We start from the raw sequence: 6,149 nt of genomic DNA, 5'->3' as shown, positions 1-6,149 counted from the left end.
CATAGATTTCAGAACGCTTTCTTTGTATGCGGTTGGTAAATCCCTCCTAGGTTACTTTTCTAAAGAGCTTCCCCTTGATCTCTGACCATCAATATAGGCAATTCAATGTTTTCGATAAGTTGAATTGTAAATGTCAGATTGATCCTCTAGATTGAGTTACTTTTAAGAGTTAGATTTAGAGTGGACTAAAGGAAAAGAGCTCCTATCCGCTTTAAATAGGTTTGAATAATTGGCAGGGGAAACTCCTCTTTAGGAGGGCCCGAACCGACTTCAAATCGATTTGCTAGCTTTCTTTAGCGGTTGAATCTCTCTCCCTTTTTTAGGGTTAGTCCGCTCACTACCTAGGTCGAAAGAAAAGCATACCCCTTTTGAAAGCTGACTTAGCCAAAATAGACTTTTTAGACCAGTTAAAGAGTGGAGGATAAAAGCTAGCACCGGGGGTCATTACCCACTTAGTTATAGGTAGAGACAGGCTAATTCGCAAGAGAGCTTGAAGCTAATAAACTGCTTTTCCAAGCCGGGGAGTATGGGATTCCCGTTCTCAGTTGTGCTAGGTCTGCCCATCCGTTGAGGTCTGTTATGATAAAGATTTAAATAGAGGGGCCTGCCTTGCTCTGGTATACTGCCAGGTTGAATGATGATGATACGTCGTGTGCTTACTCACCTTCGACTCCCCTAGCTGTTCTCTGTCAACTGGACCTTTCGAACGAGAACTGCTTCACCGGGAGGCGGGGGCGATTGGAGTGGGATACACGTCAACTGCTGCCTGGATTGCATATCTTCCCCATGGGCTAATAGGAATGCTGGGAGCTTGGCCCGCGATTGAAAGCATTGGAAAAAAAGGGATGGATTGAGTGCGGGTGGTTCGAGATCCTTACATACGGATATACGAGTAGGGTTCATAGCTCTTGGTTGGCTGGTTGACACGAAGGGATACGGTTTTTGGGATAGATTAGGTTGGACCTTCGGATTTCCAAGAGTAGCTAGCTGGCCCCGAGCTTCTGTTCCATTCCATTCCCACTTCTTGAAATCGAGTCAGGATGTTTGTTTCCAATTACTTCATTCCCACTTCATTCCAGCGACTCCTCTGCTTCCATCTCATTTTTCTGGTCACGTAAGGGAAGCCGCGTCTCTCAAAGCACCTAGCTTAGATGATGAAGCAAGTGATCCTATGGAGTAAAGGTGTGTTCGAATCCTTTCCATCATGAAGAAATAAGTGGCTCGACTCCCAATGCAGGCTAAGCTCCCCCGGAACCTGTAGCGGGCTTCAAAAGGAACGATAGAAAGCTCTGACAAAGAAAGCCATGAAGAGGAAATCGGGCAAGCCGCACTACGGCCGGAAACAAGCAAACGTAGGCAGCAAAGAAAGTCCGCTCTAGTCGCTGTCACTAATCTCTTTTTTAGTTAATAGGACCTCCTTTCTCGGCCAGTTAGTACTTTGAAAGAAAGTATTGATGAGAGTGAGAAATCCTCTTAGGTTACTCGAGTGGAGTTTCAGTACCGGCTACTACCTTTTCTTGTATTAAGCGAACCTCTGCTAAGAATGGAATGCATTGATTTGGGGCACCTCTTATCCTTATTTAGCTTTCAAGTGGGAGAGGACTTCCATAGAGTCATTTTTCTTAACCCCTGCTTTGTGGTACTATCTCAGTCTAAGGCTTTGGAAGCCTTCATTTGTGGGAGCTGGGGCCACATTCACTACCATCGCAGTCTGGGTCCAACTATGAGGTCTTCCCATTGAATTCTATTACATGACCACATTAATTAAATAGGCTAAGAAAGGAAAGAAATCTTCGCGTGGACAAAGCAAAGAGAGAGAAGAGAGGGCTAGGTCGGATAGCGTAGCGTAAGGACGGGATAGGCAAGAGAAATGCTCAATGAAGCGCTCAAGAGAAGGGTGAGTGGCCTAGCACACTTAGATAAGGCATGAAAGTAATATCAATTGAATCAGAATCCGCAGTAGAAGAAGGTGCAGCTATTACAGACTCGGTTGTTAAAGAAGAAGCTGTTGTCGGAAGAACCGCAGTAAGGACACTAGTCTCGGGGGCCGTTAAGGTTGCAGATTCTCTTGCAATATGTCTATCTCATAGTACGGAGTATAAGATAGGGTGTTAGTTGCTTCATGGTTCCCAAGGGGACGTAGCTAACCCTTCTAAGATAATCAAGTCTCAAGCTAAAAAAACGTATCCTAGCCCAAGAGCTCATGGGACAATCAATAAACAGTGTCACCCAACCTGGAATCGATTCTTACTTCTACTACAATAATCAATAAAAAACCTCGCCTTCTTACCTTCACGAGTGAAATTCATTCTATTGAACGGGGTAGGAGGCGGCTAGGTGGTACTGCTTGTGCTTCTCTTCCTTTTTTTATGTGATTATGTTACACTTCTATCTCACAGTAAGACTTCTTCTTAACCTTTTAAGGTTTCCTTTTCATCACTTTCCCTGTAAATCTCTGCGGCTGCATAAGTAAGAAAGAAAACTTTGTGGCAAAGCTCGTCGTATTAAGTAGAAGTACCCGGTAAACCCATTGTATATATAATAAAACAGAGTGTCTTTATGGTACGCAGACACGGTTCGGAAAGGTACATGCGAGCGGTCGTCTTGCTTACTATATTTAAGTTCCAAATTCTTTTCATTTGAATAAGATCCAATCTATAAGGGTAAGATAAGTAAGATACCACATCTTTTGATGTTCGTAGATAGCAAAGAAAAGAAAGAGTAATCCTCGCCTCGAAGCGGCGAACTAGACCAGAATGGGTAGTAAAGTAAGCGCGCGAATGACATTCGTCTTTCTTGCTTTCAATTTGAAGAACGTGTTCCCGCAGTGGAAGGCCCTACCAATAAAATTATAGAAGGAAGCGGAGCTGGCATCGATCTTTTCTTTAGAAACTGCTTGACTTATGATATTCTTGACTTTGCATCTTTCAACTGAAAGTCAAAATGTGTTCCTGCCGTCAAAGAAGAAGAATTACTTTTTATTGAATCCCCTGCTAGTCTCAGTGCTACAGAAATAGCTTTATTAGCTCGACTCAAATAGCTAACTCCTTTATCTAGCTTTTCTATTGGCAAAGAAGATAGAGAAATAGAGCTTCCCGAAAGCATTGGTTGGGACCTTTCTAGTGATCAAGGCCTTGTTTTGACCTTCAACTTAGCTATGCGCAAAGGAAGTCTTAGGTAAGGCTTCCGAATGCAGCGATAAACAAGTGACATGAAGGAAGTCCTGGGAAGGGCTTCCGAGTGGAACGATAACGCATAGAAGCAGCTTAATAGAATGTTTCCCTCCGGAGCGCCTCTAAGAGAGGAGTTCTTCTTTTTCTTTATATACACACCAATGCCATACCACCTTCGCTGCTGCTGTGGGAATAGTGTCTCACGTCGACTTTTTGACGTTGAATCACGAAATCAAGCAAGAAAAGGAGCCGAGGGTAGCCCTCTTCCTTGAGTTGGCATTCGTTTACTATTAACTTTTCATATTAGTATGGCGTTTGTTAGTATTAAGTTTACGTTTGATACTATTAGAAATAGGTAACATGTCGGAGAGGAAGAAAAATGCCATCATAGATTGATCAGCATGTAAACTGGAAGGGCTAGGGAACTCCTTTAGTTCCAGAATTCTTTAGAATGAGAGTTAGGGTCGATCGGGGGAGCCTTACCTCTTAGATGACCCAAGCAAGTCAGTAAGCTATTGGATTTTGATTGGATGGATCCCCAGTCCCTGCTAACTGTAGTTACTGAAGGTCGAGTAGTAGACGGGCGAGGCCCACTGTTATAATCGGGAGCAAAAAGCATTTCCCTTGCTGCAAGTCATCTGGTGGTGAATCATCTTGACTATCTATTTTAGATCCGTCACCATCTATTCTAGCTGATGCTGATACCTTGACTTCTCTTTCCACCCTACCCTCCGCCTTTGCGCGCATTTGGTGCGCTATTGAAGAAAAGAACATATCTATCTAATAATATTGTAGATAATCACAGAACGCTTCGCATTGGCTAGCTTGCTTGGCCGCACACATATAGATTCAAATAGCCCATTCAAGTCGATTCCGTGGGTTGGATTACTTCTTTTTGCGATGATTCAAAAATGTCAAGCTTCACAAGGAAATATCATATAATGACGATAAACGACCAAGTCGTCACTTTCATCTACATATAGAAAGTGCAATCGAGCAAGCAGTCTTTTATGTAGTACGATCAATCAAGCCTCCCGCTGATTGCGCGGCCATTGATTTTTCATTTCTTTCGGTTTTGAATCGAGATTTTTTTTTGTTCAGTGTACCGCTACGAAGCTATGCGAAGCAAGCGGGTACAAGATCGAAAAGAATGCATTTCTTTCTTTCCAAGTGAGATGTTCAAGAAAGAAGGAAGGAGGGGAAGAATCGACGAGGAATCTAGAAGAGAAAATCGTGAATGAAAAAGCGTGACGAGAATTCCTCATCCATCCATGCTTCAACTGGATCCATTCACCTATTTCACACAATTCTTCTGGTCATGCCTTTTCCTCTTGACTTTCTATATAGCTATCATCTGCCAAATGGACCATAATAGAGGAAATTCCTTTTCCTTTCCTTCCAGCAGTAGCCTCCCCAACCCCAATGAAAGACCAAAAGACGAGAAATCCAAGCGCTATTTGTATAATGGCTTCTTTCACTCTCTTATACGGCAGCTGCAGATGGAAGCGGAAGATTTATTATCCAAAAGAATACACTATAACCGCAGGTCTTCTTTCTTTATCAAATGATTCGCCTGAACCAAAGATTACGATTACATCAAGTAATCCCACGACAAGCATTAGGGTAGGGCCTTTGATTTTGTTTTGATTATTCGGTCTCGCCTTTGAATATGTTCTATTCATAACAGGCAACGGGCCCATGAGCATCCGCTTCGGGCCATCGAACTGAGTTGAAATTGCAAAGCTAAAGGCCTATTATATCCGTTTGTACCGAGTTGATATTCAGCAGGGAAAGATTGGGCACTGGAAAGGCGGTTATGACATACTTGCTACGTGTTCCACATCTCTTTCCTCAACATGCTTGGGAAAGGGAAAGCTCATCTCACTTGACATTCAGCACGTAGCGGGTTAGCTAACTGGTTCAAAGGTAGACAGACTCTTTCGTAAAACGGACCTAGGGAAGGCAAGAAAACCTTGCTCTGACCGGTCTTTGGTTTGCAGACGTTTGGGAACGTCTTCTTGCTCTTTTCAAATATGAACATATTCATCTAGCTTTTTATGCCTAACTATTGAATTACGCTTTCACCCTCGTATGGGTCGGGTGGGCAGCGAGTTGGTCTTCCCTATGAGTTAGGAGGAGCCGGGTTAGAAGAATTGTTAGGGAAGGTCCTTGTAGATGGTCAGAGTCTAGGTATAGACTCATTGACTAGTCAGACTGTCTGAGTACTCGTACCATTCATGGATTAGTTGACCAATCGAGTCAATTGAAGGAATGCATCCGCACTCTCCTATAGCCTACCTATAGGGAGGGAGAGGAGACGACTGGCTATGAAAGAAAGAATAGGGCTTAGGTCGTGACGAAGATAATAGCTCTTCGATCTCCTAGCTACTAGTAGGTCGCTCACTCTCTTTAGAGCACTCGAAAGAAAAGAAGAGGAGAGATTCAAACAACCAGTAACCATCGAAGCGAGACCAGAGTTTCCAGGTCACAATCAACGGTCGAGATACAGAGACAACTATCGAACCTATAGACAGAACAGTTGAAGCGAAAGGGTCTTGGTTTCAAGCCAATAATGACAATTCTCGAGAAAGCGCTCCAATGTGCAGTTATTGGTCGTAAATACAAGTGGCTACGCTCCTCACTCGATCTCATGCCAATCTTCTCGGTACAGAATCACTCTTTCGCACGATCTTAAGAGAGCCTAGTTCCACAAAAGCGTTATCGCGAGCCTTTACTTGCGCTCTGTAACGCTATATCGACAAGGCGAATCGAGTTAGCATCCCGCCATTTCGCATATAGAAATGGGTGACAGGCAGACCTATTCATGTTTAAGCAGACATAATTTCTGGGCAGAATGCGCTCTTAGCAATTTCATTGCCTGATGTTTTGTCGGCATGTTGGCTGGTAGTGAAGTTTACCCGGAGAATGTAAAAAAACGACTCTAAAGGGACCTTAGTGCCCCGTAGCTCCCAGGCC

This window comes from Coffea eugenioides, chromosome 9 (genome assembly GCF_003713205.1).
Source record: "Coffea eugenioides isolate CCC68of chromosome 9, Ceug_1.0, whole genome shotgun sequence".
Lineage (NCBI taxonomy): Eukaryota > Viridiplantae > Streptophyta > Magnoliopsida > Gentianales > Rubiaceae > Coffea > Coffea eugenioides.
This window is presented reverse-complemented; position numbering follows the sequence as displayed.